The sequence below is a fragment of the Mus pahari genome, chromosome 10 (genome assembly GCF_900095145.1).
Source record: "Mus pahari chromosome 10, PAHARI_EIJ_v1.1, whole genome shotgun sequence".
Taxonomy (NCBI): Eukaryota; Metazoa; Chordata; class Mammalia; order Rodentia; family Muridae; genus Mus; species Mus pahari.
The window spans coordinates 5,182,836-5,201,038 of NC_034599.1; the positions used below are offsets into that span (position 1 = coordinate 5,182,836).

Sequence of the window (18,203 nt, forward strand, 5' to 3'; positions counted from 1 at the left end):
GGCTAAGATCAAAAATTCAGGTGACAGCAAATGCTGGCGAGGATGTGGAGAAAGAGGAATATTCCTCCATTGTTGGTGAGATTGCAAGCTGGTAAAACCACTCTGGAAATCAGTCTGGCGGTTCCTCAGAAAATTGGACATAGTACTTCACAAGGATTCACCAATAGATATATTTCTAGGAGAAAATGTTCCAACTGGTAATAAGAACACATGCTCCACTATGTTCATAGCAGCCTTATTTATAATATCCTGAAGCTAGAAAGAACCCAGATGTCCCTCAAGAGAGGAATGGATACAAATGTGGTACATTTACACAATGAATACTACTCAGTTATTAAAAACAATGAATTTATGAAATTCCTCGGCAAATGGATGGATCTGGAGGGTATCATCCTGAGTGAGGAAACACAATCACAAAAGAACTCACATGATATGCACTCACTGATAAGTGGATATTAGCCCAGAAACATAGAATACCCAAGATACAATTTGTAAAACACATGAAACTCAAGAAGAACGAAGACCAAAATGTAGACACTTCACCCCTTCTTAGAATTGGGAACAAAACTCCCGTGGAAGGGGTTACAGAGACAAAGTTTGTAGCTGTGATGAAAGGATGGACCATCCAGAAACTTCCCCACCAAGGGGTCCATTCCATAATTAGCCACCAAACGCAGACACTATTGCATACGCCAGCAAAATTTTGCTGAATGGACCCTTATATAGCTGTCTCTTGTGAGGCTATGCCAGTGCCTGGCAAACACAGAAGTGGATGCTCACAATCACCTATTGGATGGAACACAGGGCCCCCAATAGAGGAACTAGAGAAAGTACCCAAGAAACTTAAGGGGTCTGCAACCCAATAGGTGGAACAACAATATGAACTAACTGGTACCCCCAGAGCTCGTGTTTCTAGCTGCATATGTAGCAGAAGATGGTCTAGTCATTCATCATTGGGAAGAGAGGCTCCTTGGTCTTGCAAACTTTATATGCCCCTGTACAGGGGAACACTAGGGCCAAGAAGGGGGAGTGGATTGGTAGGGAAGTGGGGGTTGGGGGAGGGTATAGGGAACTTGGGGATAGCATTTGAAATGTAAATGAAATAAATACCTAATAAAAATTGAAAAAAAAAAGAAAGAAAGAAAGAAAGAAGAAAGAGAGAGAGAGAGAGAGAGAGAGAGAGAGAGAGAGAGAGAGAGAAAGAAAGAAAGACAGGAGAACACTGGTAAACAGCTAGAAGCCCTTAAAGAGGAAACACAAAAATCCCTTAAAGAATTCCAGGAAAACACAATCAAACAGGTAAAGGAATTGAACAAAATCATCCAAGGTCTAAAAATGGAAATAGAAACAATAAAGAATTCATAAAGGAAGACAACCCTAGAGATAGAAAACCTAGGAAAGAGATCAGGAGTTATAGATGCAAGCATCACCAACAGAATACAAGAGATAGAAGAGAGAATCTCAGGTGCAGAAGATATCATAGAAAACATTGACACAACAGTCAAAATGAATGCAAAAAGCAAAAAACTCCTAACTCAAAACATCCAGGAAATTGAGGACACAATGAGAAGACCAAACCTAAGGATAATAGGTATAAAAGAGAGTGAAGATTCCCAACTTAAAGGGCCANTAAATATCTNCAACAAAATTATAGAAGAAAACNTCCCTAACNNAAAGAAANAGATGCCCATGAACATATAAGAGGCCTATATAACTCCAAATAGATTGGACCAGAAAAGAAACCCCTTCCATCCCATAATAGTCAAAACACCAAATGCACAAAACAAAGAAAGAATATTAAAAGCAGCAAGGGAAAAAGGTCAAGTAACATATAAAGACAGAACTATCAGAATTACACCACAATTCTTGCCAGAGACTATGAAAGCTAGAAGATCCTGGACAGATGTTATACAGACCCCAAGAGAACACAAATGCCAGCCCAGGTTACTGTACCCAGCAAAACTCTCAATTACTGTAGATGGAGAAACCAAGTTATTCCATAACAAAACCAAATTTACACAATATCTTTTCATAAATCCAGCACTGCGAGGGATAGTAGATGGAAAATGCCAACAAAAGGAGGGAAACTACACCCTAGAAAAAGTAAGAAAGTTACCTTCTTTCAACAAACCCAAAATATGTTAGACACAGAAACATAAGAATAAGATGAAAAATAACAGGAAGCAACAATCACTTTCCTTAATATTTGTTAACATCAATTGACTCAATTCTCCAATAAAAAGACATAGACTAAGAGGCTGGATACGTAAACAAGATCCAATATTTTGCTGCATACAGGAAATGTACCTCAGTGTCAAAGACAGACAGTACCTCAGAGCAAAGGGCTTGAAAAGAATTTTCCAAACAAATGCTCCAAAGAAACAAGCTGGAGTATCCATTATAATATCAAATAAAATCGACTTTCAACCAAAAGTTATCAAAAAGGATAAGGAAGGACACTTCATATTCATCAAAGAAAAAAATCTACCAAGAACTCTCAATTCTGAACATCAATGCTCCAAATGCAAGGAAGTTTACTAAAGTTCCAAGCACACATTGCACCTCACACAATAAAAGTGGGAGAATTCAACACCCCTCTCTTATCAATGGATAGATCATAGAAACAGAAACTAAACAGAGACATCTGTGGTATGCTTGCCCAGTGCTGTACATCTCTATACCTCTTTTCACTTTTATTTTTCATGGTTTGTGTTGTAAGCAACGGTGTCTTAGGAATTCCCCGCTAACCTTGAACTCACTACATAACTGAAGATACCGTGGGACTTCTGACCCTCCAGCATGTATCTCCTCAGAGCTAAGATTGTTGACACGTAGCAACACACCCAGTTTATGCAGTACTAGAGATGAAACTCAAGATTGTGTACATGCTTGACAAGCTCTCTAACGACCCAGTTACATCCCCAAACCCTTTGTACTTTTAAAAATAGTCTCTCTGAGTTATCTAAGCTGACCTTGATGTTACTGTATTGGCCAGGCAGGCCTTAAACTCCCCAACCTCTTGCCTCGGTGTCCATAGCAACTGGAATTACAGGCTACTGCCTGCATAAAGTACTAAACAGCACACAATAAGCTTCTTGTTACCATGAATAGAGTAACACCGTCCAATAAACACTGAAGTTCCCTGAGGTTGAAAACTATTGGATCATCTCTGCCTAGACGACAGCCCCAATAACCCTGGTAGATACAAAACTAGCTGCTAAATTCTGCATGACACAGTGGAACCACTCAAGGAAAAATGAGCCCAAAGAATGCAAAAGACTAATTCCCAACCAAGTCCACTAAGGCTTGAGTCAAATGGCCTATTTCATCCAACAGGAAAAGTGAATGTTGTCCCCAGAGTCCACTCCCATGTCCATTTCTATCTAAAGTACAGTGGGGTACTTGAAGCCTACAGTGCATTTTCTCACTGAAGTCACATATTTGTCATGTGCCCAAATTAGCTCTTGGTGTATATAAGGCACTAATACTGGGAGTGTGTAAGCTGGGAATGCCTTAGTCCCTCCTCTCCCAGGGCACAAGGAAAAATAGGAAAGAACACCCAAGCCAATCATGTCCTGGCACCAACATAGTAAGGACAAGTAATTCCTCACCGTTCACCCCAAGGAAGAGGAGCAAAGCCAGTAGAAACCAGATCTTCTATGGGAAGCAGTGCCTTGAAGCAGAACTGTGGGCTTCCCTGCACACAGACCCTCTATATGGATGAAATGACCATAAGTCACATATGTAGAGAGTCTATCTAATATTTTGTTGACTAAAACCAAACAAGGAAACCAACTTCACCCTGTTAACTATGCTCTCTTTAGTTTGATACTGTTGAGAATTCTTGTTAGCCAATTCTTGTTGTTTAGATCTTAAATTTTCATTATTTTATTCATTTTAGGGAGTCAGGTCAGATCTAGAACCTCATACTTGCTTAGCAAAAGTCCTACCACTAAACATCATCCTCAGCTTAGTTTATAAATTTAACATTTGCATTTACTCTGACAAACTTCAACCTGTATATAATGAATCTGATTCATATTCACCTCTCCCTCACTTGCCCTTGCCTATCCCCTTCCTACTTCTTCTGGATGCTGTTGCCACGCCAACACATCCCCCCCATTTACCTTCATGTCATCTTCTCTTTTACATTACTACCCTTGAGTTTAATTACTGTCAAGTGCATGAGCATGGTAGTATGGCCACTTACTGGAATATGGTCAATTACCAGTGGCTACACCGCTAAGGAAAAATGACCCTCCCCTTTCCTAGGGGCAGTTAAGTGCCAATTCCAGCCTGGTTTTCTGTGTTCTTAAACAGTCTTGTTTTTTTAAGAACTCTGAAACACAGTGAAATTGGGTCCTTGCTTGGTAGTGTGATGCGGATGCTCTTCAGAGCCTGAGGATGGGAAACTGGGTTACTCTTCCCTAGTCCATAGTGTGATTCCTTCTGGTTACAACTGTGTAGCGTAAGTGGCACTGATGCACTTCCATTCACACATGTGCAAACCCAGGTTTAAGACACTTTGATCTTGCCAAATTCCCAATATTGGAACACCATGGAAAAAGGTCTCCATCATAGTGGATACAGCCCCAAAGTCAAATACTGCAAATTCCAACAAATATAACTTCCAAATACTTTATTAAGTTGGGTCACATTGTGTTTTTTCCAAGTATGGTTGGTCTCCCCTATTTCCCCTGTCCAGACATCATTCCTGGTATTTTGAAATGGGAGGAAACTATGTTCCAAGAAGAATATTTCCTTCTGCTTTTCTTCCTTTGGTTCTGAAATTAAAAGCTTAGTGCCAACCAGTCTCTCTACCCTGTTCCCTTCCTTCATCCTTGAGTGGGCTGATTCAGACCTTGCTTTGCCACAGTCTGCTAGCCCACCTAGGATGGAGTCTTCAAAGCTAGGTGAAGTCTATTTTCCGGCCATATCTATTTCCCTGCAAGAAGCCACTGCCTGCTGAGCAGCTGTGCTTGTCTTCCTGAAGAAATCCTGGCATAGTAATGAGATCCTGGCATAGTGATGAGATCCTGGCAAAGTGGAGGATTCTCCCCTTTAAATTCAGACCTTAGAATTGAACACTGAGCCTTGATTAGAGAACCTTGTCTTGGCTCGTATAACAGTCATCAGGTGGGACTGTCACCCCTCCCCAGGAGTGCTGCTCTGCCCTGTCAGATCACTGTGTCCTCATAACTACAGGAGAAGCACAGTGTGTGTTGCAGCTGGTTCCATGGAGGGCTCCACCTCTTTCTGTAAAGCTGTGACTTACACAAATCCCAACAGATCCTTCTGCACACCCTTCCCATAACCACCTTTTCTCTTCACATTAAATACAAGAGTTGTGTGATTCTCTGACATTCCAAACCTTGGTCAAGAAACCCACTTCTACACAGGACAGCAGGAGGAAAGCATTCTTCCCAGCTGAGCAGCAGAAAGAACTGCACAAACCAGAGAGACTCAGGTGACATCGACTTGAAGGGGTCTTTTAGAGATAGTAAGTGCTTGAAGTGTCCCCCAAATCACCACATAAAACCAGAGATTGCTGGGGCCCTAAAAACCCTTACAATCTAAAGATTGGGAGAGTGAGGCATGAACTGTTGTTAGTAAGATCTTCTCATTGATACCCATCTTCTCAGACATTTGGTTTATCTGAGTGGTATGACAGTATGTTTTCAACTTTGCCAACTGGGGAAGGGTGCAACACATATAAACTTGAGCTCACTTTGTACTGAAATATATAAAGACATTCTATGTAGTTTTCAGTTTGTTTATTTTAGAGACAGAGTTCCAGGTAGCCCAGGCTGCCCTGAAATCACCATGTAGCTGGGGATTGCCCTGATCCTTCTGCCTCTCCCAAGTTCTCAGATTGTAGGAATTTACCATCACATAGCATTAATTATTTTTAAATTCTTCCCTAATATAATTTCAGGGCTAATTCAAATATCTAGATTAGATAACTGTCTTTGGAAAGTCAATGGGTAGGAAAGCTGTAGTTGTATTCAGCATCCTGAGTGGTAGGGGTCAATAGAGATCATAAGTGTTGGGCTACAGAAAGATCACAAGAACTAACACACATTCAGTAACCAACTGTGCCTCTCTAACAGAATATTCCAGGACGCATTTTGAGTTCTGGAAATATTTTCTCAAAATGCTTCATACAGAAATTGCAAAACCCCTGGCACAAATGTTAATTAATTTATTCAAAGTCACAGTCTTAAGAAGAGGGTAGGGGAGGGTGGTGGAAAACACAGAACTCCATCAGCAAGTATAAAAAAAAACTCATCTGTTGCTTGAGGTCCCACACGTGGAACAGGCTTCAGAAGTAGAGACCATAAACTTTCGTGAAGCACAATACTTGACAGCCACAGGCTGAGTGGACACATTGTTTATCTGATATAATACAGAACAACCCAGGAAAGCCGAACATTTCAAAATAAATACGTAAACACATACAACCACATTCTTTGAAAATAACGGCTGGGACTGGAGATGAAAAACACATGGGCCCTGAATGTGAGGACATACCACACACATAGGGCTTATAAAGATGGCATCAACACAATAAAACCAGGAAAAACCAGGGAGTGGTAGTTGGAGACAATCTAAGCAGCAGACTGCACAGCAGAGATTGCCATCTTGTTCTGTCCATGGAGAAAAGTCTGCTCACACAGCAAGCACAGCATCTGAAGAGAGAATGCCCCCAACTGAATCCTCTCCACTCCCCAGTGTAACAAAATCTAGGTTTCCAAAGTCTAATCTTTTTTATAAAGCCTGTGTGCTTGTGAGAGTGTGTGTGTGTGTGTGTGTGTGTGTGTGTGTGTGTGTGTGTGTGTATATGTGTGCAGCATATGTTTGTACACACATTCAATTAGGTGGATATGTAAATACATAGGTGGGGGGTGGAAGTCAGAGGCAAACGTAAAAAAAGTGTCTTCCTCAAATGCCAGGCATCATTTTTTTTTTCTTTTGAGACAGAATCTCTCACTGAACCTGCAGCTCCCTGATATGTCTTGATTAGGTGGTCAGCAAGCACTAAAAATCCTTCTATCCCTGCCTTCCAGGATTTGGGCTTTCAGGTGACTCCTGCAGTGCCTGGCTTTTTAAATTTGTCCTGGTGTTGTGAACTCAGGTTCTCATATTTGCATAACATGTACTTTACTAGCTGAGTCATCTCCCAGACCCTAAGCAAGATTAAAGGGACAGTCAGTTCACCTGCTGCAGCAGAGAAAAATGCCATTGTCTTTATTTGAAAATAACTTTAATGCTAATACATTTCAAGGTTTTCCCAATATAAATAAAACCTTTTCAGTTGCCCTATAAAGGTAAGTGAGGTAACTATATTCTAAATGAGTAAGCTCTCTTATCCTAAACAATATATCAGAAATAATACCCAAGTGCATCAGAAAGACAGTACAGCAGAACAAAAGTCATTTGAGGCTGAGAGAACTCACACTACTGAATTATTAAATGGCAATTGGCAGTGTCCTTAAAGACATGTTTTAATTTTTAGAAGTTGTTTTCTGTTAATTTTGTCAACAACAGAGATTTTTCCAAACTTTCTCTGATAAGCACTTCTATTATTACTCTTTTTGGAGTTACCATGTCTTTTCTTGTTATTAATAAGGAATTAATCAACTCTCAGTTGTATGAATCACTTTCCTTCATTTCTCTATCAAGTTTGTTCATAACAATTGTCACTCATACTAATTGCTGAGCTCTCTGTGCCATGAGCCAAGGACTCCAATGCTCCAGGAGTGGTGACCACAAAGTCTTGGCTTCCATCATCAGGGGTAGAAAGAAAGAAACGGGATGGAGAGGAAGCACGTCTCATTCAAATTTCCTCACAGCTCAAACTCATAGACAAGATTTTATAGTGCAGAGAGAAATAGTGAGTCCTGATATTCAAAGTATGACCAGTGGGTGAGCCTAAGTGGGAGAGATGTAAGCCCTACACGTGGGTCTCTTCCCTAACCCGCGTAACCCACTGCTTAGCATGAAGTTGCCATGGAACACACAGCTGGTATCAGTCCACATGCTTTCCCAGATCCATACTAGGGATTGTAAAAGAAGAAGCCAAGACAGTCTCCTCTAACGCTGAGCTTCTGGAAAGACATTCTGGCTTTCCTTTCTTGTTTCTTAACTTTCTTGCCACACCTCTCTTGTGGAAAGGAGTCATTAGTAGTCTGAGTGTACAACAAGGAGGGGAACCTGAAAGAACACCTCATTAAATGGACATTAATGTGAAGCCAAGGGCAAACCACACAATCTATATCAGCACAGGCAGAAAAGAGCTGGCCCTCTAACTTCTGAAAACCAATTCTTTGCTGCCGTGGGAAACTTCTCACAGACAAACATTCCTACAACTTCCTTCAGCCACCCGTGGACGGGGAGCACACATGTGGTCCCAGACACAAGCACAAACGTGGTCTTAATTATAACCTGCTGCCTCTAAGAAACCAGTGGTTGAGTCCATCGACAAATGATGTCCTCATTTTCTGCAGTCATGATTTACTTCAGTAAAAACCTTTGTTTTACAATTTTGCTTTTCAAACCTGTCAAAATAGTGCTTTCTTCTCCACTGTCCTCAGTCACCATGAAAAGGCCTTTACATGTGGGCATGTCAGCAGAGGTGACTCTTCCTTCTGACCAATGCATTCACCATAGAATTGGGTTCAGTTTCTCAAAGGACAGCATTCACAAGACTAAACAATGGCTTAACACATGATAACAGAGTCATCCTGGCATTTTCTATTCACAGTCTATAAGACTCAGGAGTGAAGGGTTAATGAAAATGATCAAAAGCTTCACTGCCTGCAATACAGTTCAAGGGCTTGCAGAATGCTCCAAAACAAATATTCCGTCTAATAACACTTGGATCAAATAGGTAATTTGGGTCTGGGGCCAGTTAAGACCTCAGGGAACTACTAGACTCAGCCTCTGTGACATAAAATGGAACCACATGTGGTGTCGGTTTCCTAATCATAATGAAGCTAGTACAGGAAAGCCTACTAGAGAGGAAAAAATCTACTGACACGGATGGTTCTAGGCTCAGTTCTTAGCCCATTCTGCAGGCTGGTCACTGCCCAGACCTTCGCATCTGCAAGGACTCCCTCAAGGCACCAGCAACCCTCTCACTTAAGGGTACTCAAGCAAATGTGACTGTCTTACAGTCTGTTAGGGGTGAGTGAATGCTTCCCTTCATTCTTAGAGGTTATTTAATTATGTAAAAAGGCTGCACTCTGATACTTTACAAACTGTGGAAGTATCTGTTCTGTTTTTGATGGGGGGTGGGGGGGCTGGAGAGAAGACTCAGAGGTTAAGAGCACTGTCTGTTCTTCCAGAGGACACAGGTTCAATTTCCAGCACCTACATGGCAACTCATAATAATCTGTAACTCCAGTTCCAGGGGATCCAACACCCTCACACTGACATACATGTAGACAAAGCAAAACAAAAAACAATGCACATGAAATAAATACATCATTAGAAAAAGAAAAATAAAGATAGAAAACCAGTTATGCACCATGAAAGGTGCTGTTCTACATGCTGGGTAGAGGCAGGGAGTGGGAAGGCCTCCGTGACGACAGTCTCTCTCCTTTCATTCCTCTGGGAGGCTTTCAGATTATATTACTACAGTTTCCAAACTTTAGAAATAATTTGCTCATCCCTGCATGACAGAGAAAAGTTGTAGAATGAAACTTTTCAACAAGGAATTTGGTTGTAAGATCCAATTTACTCAAGAAGACGACACAGTTCTGGAGACAGCCACTCTAGCAATACGTTAAATTTACTTTTCCAATTATAAAAATGCACTTCAACTTGATATGCCTTTCTGCCTCATACTCTGAAATTCCTGTGGGCCCTGATGATCTAGAACTCAGTCCTTAATGATTGAAACATGCACAGTCATCAGGTATTAAGCTGGTTTGAAGATATACTGTAAAACTGAAATTTATAACTTGAAGGTCAGAAACTCCCTATAGCTGCTTTGCCTAGCATCAACAGAAAAACAAAACAGCACAAAGCCTCAAATGACATCCATAAATCATGGACACAGCAACAAGAGCTGTAAGATATGGAAAATGCCAAATCTGTAAATGATTCTGAACCACCTGAGAGTACAGTTTGAGAAAATTACAAGTTATATTCTAAGACCAAATTATTTTAAAATATTTGCGTTCCAGACAGCTAATGTCACAGCTGGCTTCAACTCAAAGATGACTGAATGCCATCATCAGAACTCAACCCTACTCAGGTGACTTGGCACATGGATCCACTAGCTACTGAAGCAAGTGTCATTGCATTTCGCTGAGTTCTCCAGGTCTGTAAAGGATCCCTCAGCCTGCAACCTCTTTAATCCATTTAAAGACACACTTTAAAAACTGGTAGTAACTTTCCAGAAAGGGTGAAGCACACACCCTGACCTGCTTTAGTGAGAAGAACAAAGTCCTGCAACTCAGTGGCTCAGCAAATCCTTAAAAGCAGTCCTGGCTGCCTTCAGGAGTGCTGAGTCCAAAAGGTCCCTGTGGTGACTGACTGGTGCACACTGCTTTTCTAACTTTCTGTGTCATAGCTCCGCCCCTATAGAATGGCCTGGCCACCTCCAGATAGATGGGAAATGGAGAGTGCCTGGGATGGGGGGTGGGGTGGGGGGATAGGTATAGAAAAGAGGAGAGAGAGAGAGAGAGAGAGAGAGAGAGAGAGAGAGAGAGAGAGAGAGCTAATCACCTTCCTTTAGCCACTCATCAGATTTGTTAACACAGATGTGACATAGATGTGTTACTGAGGGCACTTAGTTATCACTTAAGACCTGGTGCACAAACCTTTCCCGAATCCCTCCTAATTTGTTGTTGTTGTTGTTGTTCAAGACAGGGTTTCTCTGTGTAGGCCTGGATGACCCAGAACTCACTTTGTAGACCAGGCTGGACTCAAACTCAGAAATCCGCCTGCCTCTGCCTCCTGAGTGCTGGGGTTAAAGGCACGCGCCACCACGCCTAGCGCCACGAATCCCTCCTAGCAGAAGCAATCCCTACCTCCCCTGAGCTCCCATAGAACTTCCGGTGTGCATGGCTGCCATCCTTCGGTGTACCCGGCATCATACTAACTCACCACCTAAAGGACAGACACTGCCTAGCTTATTTCCTCTCATCCTGTTACAGCACAGAGGTCATCAGATGATGCAGATCAAGAAGGGATGATGGGTCATAACAGCAGTTAAGTGTCATGAAAGGAAAGCTCCTGTCCAGCTGGCCTGGAGCTCCCACCGGTGAGGTTCCCACAGGCAGACTGCAAAATGAGTTAGTCTGTGACATGTAAGTGCCATCCTTTAAAGTTTGTCCTTGCCCTGTTTGCTGTTAGCAATAAAGACAACCAGAAAAGCAGTCTTCAGCACTGCCCTTCTGGTTGCTAGAGTTTTGACCATTGCAGTCATTATCATAGACAGGCCTCAATCTGTGCATTCATAGGACCAAAGCTGTGTAACCTTCCTTGTATAAAACACTGAGTCACTTACATTGGTCACATCCTAGAGTACTTGTCATGCATACAAAATAAATAAATAAATAAATAAATAAAATAAGCAATATGAATTGCCATAGAAAGGTATGAAGGCTATATTATTTGACCTCAGAAAATTTATGACAGTTGCAAAAAGTTGCACTTACATAAATACTTGATCAGAATGCAACATTCAGCTCCCACTTACTATATGTAATGAGAAATGGTTATACTAGAAGCTGTCTTATTACCCCCAATTAATTATAAGTCAGATGATGTCAAGGAATACCATCAAAATCCACTAGAAATGGCTCCCGGTAAATACATAAGACAATGGGTCACAGCTGTGTCTGTCTTGCAAGGTCTGGTACTACTTGGGACTATCTCCACTAGAAGGATGCAGAGGAGGGCTCCACTGCTAAGAGATGCCACTACGTGTCCCACAAGGTAGGAGATAATCCCGTGCAGTAAGGAAGCCCTCAGCTCAAAATACTAGCAGTCCTGGATCAAACTCCTGTCCCCCTTAGTCACTGCTGTACTCCCCCCCACCCCAGATCCCACTAGACAGGATTCCCATGGAGTTTGTTTCTCTTACAGCAACCTCCATCTCTCTGCCACCTGATGCCACATGCCCACTCGGCCCAGGATCACATACTATACTGCCTTGATTTTCAGTTTCACCATCAGTTCACCAGTTACAATAGCAAGAAAAATTACTGTGGAAATATCAAACTATTCTCATTTTTATAGCATGCTTTTCAGAGGCTGGCAGTAAAAGCTTTTAAAAATGCTTGTCTGGAAAGAACAAAAGGCAAAGGAAATGACTTATTTAACTACTGCTAATTAAAATAATGAAGCATCAAATGACTACAATACCCAGAGTATAAACACACTTTAGATTTGACTCCTGTGTCTACAATGATCATCGTTCACTTAACAACGATCAACTAACATGCCAGCATCCACAGAGAACCATAGAATTTGACATTTTGACAATCTCTGTCCCACCACAAAGCAAATGTCTTACAACATTCTCTTCTGAAATATTCCACATTGCCTTTTGCTTTAAAATGCTCACTGATAAACATGTAAGTATATGAATGAAGCATCTGCCACCCATCCCAGCATAGATAAAAGCAAAATTATGCTGCAATTGTGGCTACTAAAAAACAGAATCAAGAAGTTAGCACTTCTTGTGTTAGATAATAACAGGGGGTATAGAGACATCATATAGCTCGTAAACTGTCTCTCTGGAATAAATGCCATGGCAAACAATGAGGCAGCCCTCAGAAAAGAAAACGGGGGCGGGGGGGGCATGAAGCTCAGTTGGTGAAGTACTTTCTTGTTATGCATGAAGCTCTGGATCCCACCCCTATAAAAGGAGCTTTATTGTGAGTGATAGTTATTCCTAAAATCAAGAAGTGGATCAGAAATTCCATGCCATCTTCAAGTACAAAGAAAACAGTCTGGCTAAATAATCCATGGTATCCTGTCTCAAAAAAATAAAAACAAAACAAAAAGCAAAACCAAAACCAAAACAAAACAAACAAAACCCCCACAAGGTCAGTTCTATCAATATCCAGTGAGATGGGGCCCCTCCCCTGGGTACACAGCAATTGGCAGTCAGTGTTTGCCTGGGAAGGAACAGTCACTTTTATTGAAAGGTGTGGCCACTAGTAAGTTATGCATCATTAAGGGAGTAACCCTAAAATTACGCAAATGCAAGCAAGCAACTTTCTCTAAATGCAGTGGGATACAGAGGTGAAAGTAGGAGCAGGATGTGTTAGACAAAGAGGGTTTCAGGGGGAGCAGGGTGAAGTGCAACAGAGAAATGGAGGGCTGCATATAAGCAAAATACATTACATGTATGCAAAAAAGGTCAGAGAATAAAAGCTACCCAAAGTGTTCATACGAATGATAATTAAACACAGTACTGAAACACAAACACTGTGCATGTTTCTGTGTGCATAAGGCAGGGTCTCAAACATGTCTGTTCACCAATATTCATATCTCATTGTTCCCAAAAGCCAAAAGTAGAAGCAACCTGGTATCATTTGGTGAAGGATAAATCTTTAAGTGTGTATTTATACTCAGAAATAGTACTAAATCTTAGGAAAGCAGGGACTCTGGCCCATTCTATAACATGGGGGAAATCTGAAAATGATGTTCTCTGTGAAGACAGCCAGTCTCCAAAGTCCAAATGCTGAATGGATTTGTCTATGTGAGGAAGGGAGACTATAGCGCAGTTGTGGGGAAGAAGGATTTGTTCAATGAAGAGAGTTTCAGAACTGCACAGTGGTGATGGGTGAAAGACTAAGGCACAGTAACACATGCCCAGGACAACACTGAATGTTCACTTAAAGGTTTAAGATCATCTGTTATATGTTCTGGGATTTAATTATGGGAAAACAATCAGGGGGCTGAAGAGATGGCTTAGCAGTCAAGAGCATTTGCTGTTCTTGCAGAAAACTGGGATGTGGTTCCAAGCATCAAGTAGCTCAGAACTCTACTGTCTTCTGGTCTCCTTTGGCACTCACACTCCTGGGAACAAACAGATACACATATACTTACACATGTACACACATACACACACATTCAAACATACAACATTCAATATACATACATACACCACATACATAGATTAAAAACAAATAGAACATTTTGTACATACAATATCTACAGCAGTTTGTAACATCATTTCTATATTCCCTTAACATTTAGGAGTAAATGTTAGAATCGTTTACTCTTAATTTCCTTCACATCTTCAAGGTACCACTTGTGTATGGAAGCTAAGCTCAGAGCAACACATTCTGCTTATAGTCTGTTGGGCTTTTTTTTTTTTTTTTTTTTAATTTTTAAAACCTCACAGAAGAGGGAGAGGAAAGATTGTAAGAGCTGAAATATAAGAAAATCTTCTATGAAATAGTTCTTCCGAGAAATGGCTGCATAAACAAGACTGGAACAATAGCATTAGCAGACATAGTAACATGGGAAGAGGACTAAGGGCAACTAATAACTGCTGGGAGAGGGAGAATGAGCCTCGTCCAGGAATGAGCCCACATATTTGTGGCCCAATACAGAGTGGTCAGCTTTTAACCCATATACACACAAACACTAAAAACAGAGATTCATTCAGGAAGTGGCAATTATATATCTGTGCATATACATACATACACACACATGCAACATGTATGTGATGGTTACCTGGGAGAGCTTGAAGGAGAAAAGGAAGGGAGAAATGTGATATAACTCTAGTTTAGCCAAAAATATATTTTAAAATAAATAACTAATTTGCCTTCAAATAAATGTAAAATAAGACTCAAAAATTTTAAGTCCTATGAGCTTTAACAATATACACAGTGAAGAGACAACATTATTTCTTCTCATACAATCTGCCTTAAAGGAGGTCCTTCTGATAGGCATTCTAAACCGAATGTATTACCTCCATTGTGATACATGCAGACAGGGAAAAAGTAGACACGCACAGGTATGCACGGGTGTCTACGAACGATGACTTGGAAAGGAAGTAGCAGTGGAAACAAAGTGCTGCACTCCATCTTGGCTTTTCCCCATGTGCACCAAGATTCACCAACCCCACCTTCTCGGCCCCCCCCCCCAACACCCAGGCTTTCTTCGACCCTCCAGTCCTCTGTTCTTGATGACAAGCTCTTTGAGCAGAGATCAGAAAACCGACTGCACACTTATTCGCCAAGTCTCTGCTTCGCTGTGCCTCATGGCAGCCAGGTATCTTCTCATCATCCAGTCACATTCCTTTCTCCACATGCATGCCCTGTCCTTTCCTCTGAGAGAGCACACCTCACCTCCTGACACTAACTGTGACTTTCTCCTGTGTAATCTGTCTCTGCCAACAGCACAGCAGAAACTCTTTTGGTTCCTCTCTATAGTCTCAGCTCAGAGAACACTGAAAGACACTGTAACTGGTTGCAAAATGTGAGCACGTCCCTTTTCAAATATTACCCTGGCCCTGTAAGTTGTTTTTAGTCAACATACAAAGTAATGGCATTTCCATACATGTGTATATTGTGCATATATGTGTATAACATTCACATATATGCATATTATACATACATGTATATACATGTGTATATTGTGCTGTTATAAACTTTTGTCACTCAGCTCCCCTCCTACCATTCCCTTCCTCCCACATGCCCTTCTCCTTTCATAAACAGTATATATACATATGTACACATATACATACACTTGGATATATATGTATACGTGTGTGTGTTTGTATGTGTGTGTGTGTGTGTGTGTGTGTGTGTGTGTACCAAGATACTGCATTTGAGTCTGACTTATTTTGCTTATCACACTATCCTTAGAGAAAACCCTATAAAGAACACATGGGATTTCTACTTATTATTTCTTTTTTGGTTGTTTTGTTTGGTTGGTTGTTTTGTTGTTTGTTTTTTGTTTGTTTGGGTTTTTTTTTTTTTTTTTGGTTTTTTTGAGACAGGGTTTCTCTGTGTAGCCCTGGCTGTCCTGGAACTGACTTTGTAAATCAGGCTGGCCTCGAACTCAGAAATCTGCCTGCCTCTGCCTCCCGAGTGCTGGGATTAAAGGCATGCACCACCATGCCCGGCCTCCACTTATTATTTCTTATAACTAATTCAGAATATGAAAGGCAAATTAAAATTACAAATGCTTTTGCTCCTCTCTTAGAGATTCTCAAAGATTGTCTATGCCTTCTGTAGGAATTGAACACAGCAACTATGGTTCTATCATAAAGATAATGCATTTAGCTCTCTGAAGAAAGGCAGCCACGGCACTAGTTTGTGGGTATCTACTGGGCTGTCAGGGACACTCCAGCAGTCCACTGCTTTGCTGCTTTGTTGATTAAAACCCCCTTCACACTTTGCTCTCTTTGCATTTTCTTACGTAATGTGTAACCACGTTTGCTTGTTTTCCCTGGCCTTTCAAATCCCCTTCCAAGTATTAACTTTTGTAAAATATTATGCAGCGGTTTTACAAACATTTACTTCTTATAGCATCAAAGAATATTTTTATGCTACATAAGTATCAAACAGCAGCATTGAATCATAGTTTACAAGTACAGCCAAAGACTAGTAAATAATCAATACCACCAATAAGACCAATGGATAACCCTGCAAAGTATCTGTAACTTTAAAAGTGAAAGATAGATGCTAAGGGGAAGGGGGTTGAGAGGTCAGTGTGTCTCTATGTAAGCATGAGGAGCAGAGATTAAATGCCAGAAGTGATCTGAGACCAGACATGGCAGGTCACACTTGCAATCCCTGCACTCCTGTGGCAGTCAGGAGACCTCTCAGCTCTTCGTCACCTAGCCAGGTGTACAGTTGTCTCAAGGAAGATGGAAGGCAAAGACCAACTCCCAAGGTTACCCTTGGACCTCCATGCATTGGCTAACACTCACATACATATGAATATACAGAAACAAACACAACACAAAGAAAAAAGTGTGAAAAGGTAAAAATGAAAAATTCTCAATATGATGTACAGTTTTCAGTCTACGAAGTAATAGGCATGACCCCTATAAGATAAAGGCAAACGAGAAAGACTCAAGGCCCAAGGGCTGTGTCCATTTGGAAGCCATCATTAGGAAAAAGAACTCTTACATCTGTAAGCAATCAAAGCCCTACCCCGGGAGTTATGCTGAAGTAGCAAAACAGAGAAGAAAAATTTCAGCACCATATACAATATATATAATAAGGAGGAGAAAAAGTCATTAAAAAAATGAGAAAGTACTTCATCGAGCATGTCCTTTTTTACCTGGGTCATGATGGCATTATCTGGGAGGAGAAGGCATTAAAAATCCTTCCATATAGTTAACAATTGTAAATCAATAGACTGAGTACATAAACCTTGGGAAACAGGAAGGTATAGAAAGACTAGGTGTCCATTTTCATGTATCTACATACAGATCTTATAATTCAGCATTTTATAAATAACCATGAAAATAACAACCATTATGACATCGATTGAAAGGAAAAAAAATGCCTGAACATTCCTAAAAACAGAATGCTATGGTACAAATATATTTTGAAGTTAATACCAACTTAATCTCCTCTACACAGACATTGTAATAAACACAGCAAACACATAAGCATCATGTGCACACAAACAGTAAAAGTAACAATAATAATAATGATGATAATAATGATAATAATAATAAACCTCAAATCCATTGTTGAAAAAGCTATATGCATACATACCAGATGTGCATATTAATAAATGCATGCCTGTGTTCAATGTGCATGCAGTACCTGCGAAGGCCAGAGGAAAGTCTTGGGTTCCCTAGGACTGGACTTGGAAGTGGCTGTGGCCACCTTCTGAGCGCTCAGAACCAAACACAGGTCATCGACAAGTGTTTTCAACCACTGCACCTTCTCCAGCACCCCAAAATTATATTCAGTTTCTTTTTTGGCTTGGCTTTGGGTTTTTGTTGTTGTTGTTGCTTTCTGGACTTGTTTGTTTGTTTGTTTGTTTTGTATGTTTGGTTTTTGGGGGGTTGGGGGGCGTTTATCTTTATATGCAAGGTTTCAATGTGTATCTCTGGGTACCTTAAAACTTATTGTGGGTCGTCCTGTGCCTTTCCTGCCCAGGAGGGGTGTTCGCCTGGCGGCTGTCCGCAGGCTGATCCAGCACCCAACACCTTTCCTCCCCGACCGAGGAGGGGTGTCCGCCTGGCATCAAGCGCCTTTCCT

General features: G+C 41.0%; 1 protein-coding gene across 4 annotated transcripts in view; it reads right to left on the reverse strand.

The window, feature by feature from the left end:
- The window catches only part of Arhgap42 (Rho GTPase activating protein 42), a 243,793-nt gene that overhangs the window by 138,376 nt on the left and 87,214 nt on the right, over positions 1–18,203 (reverse strand). The window lies entirely within an intron of this gene.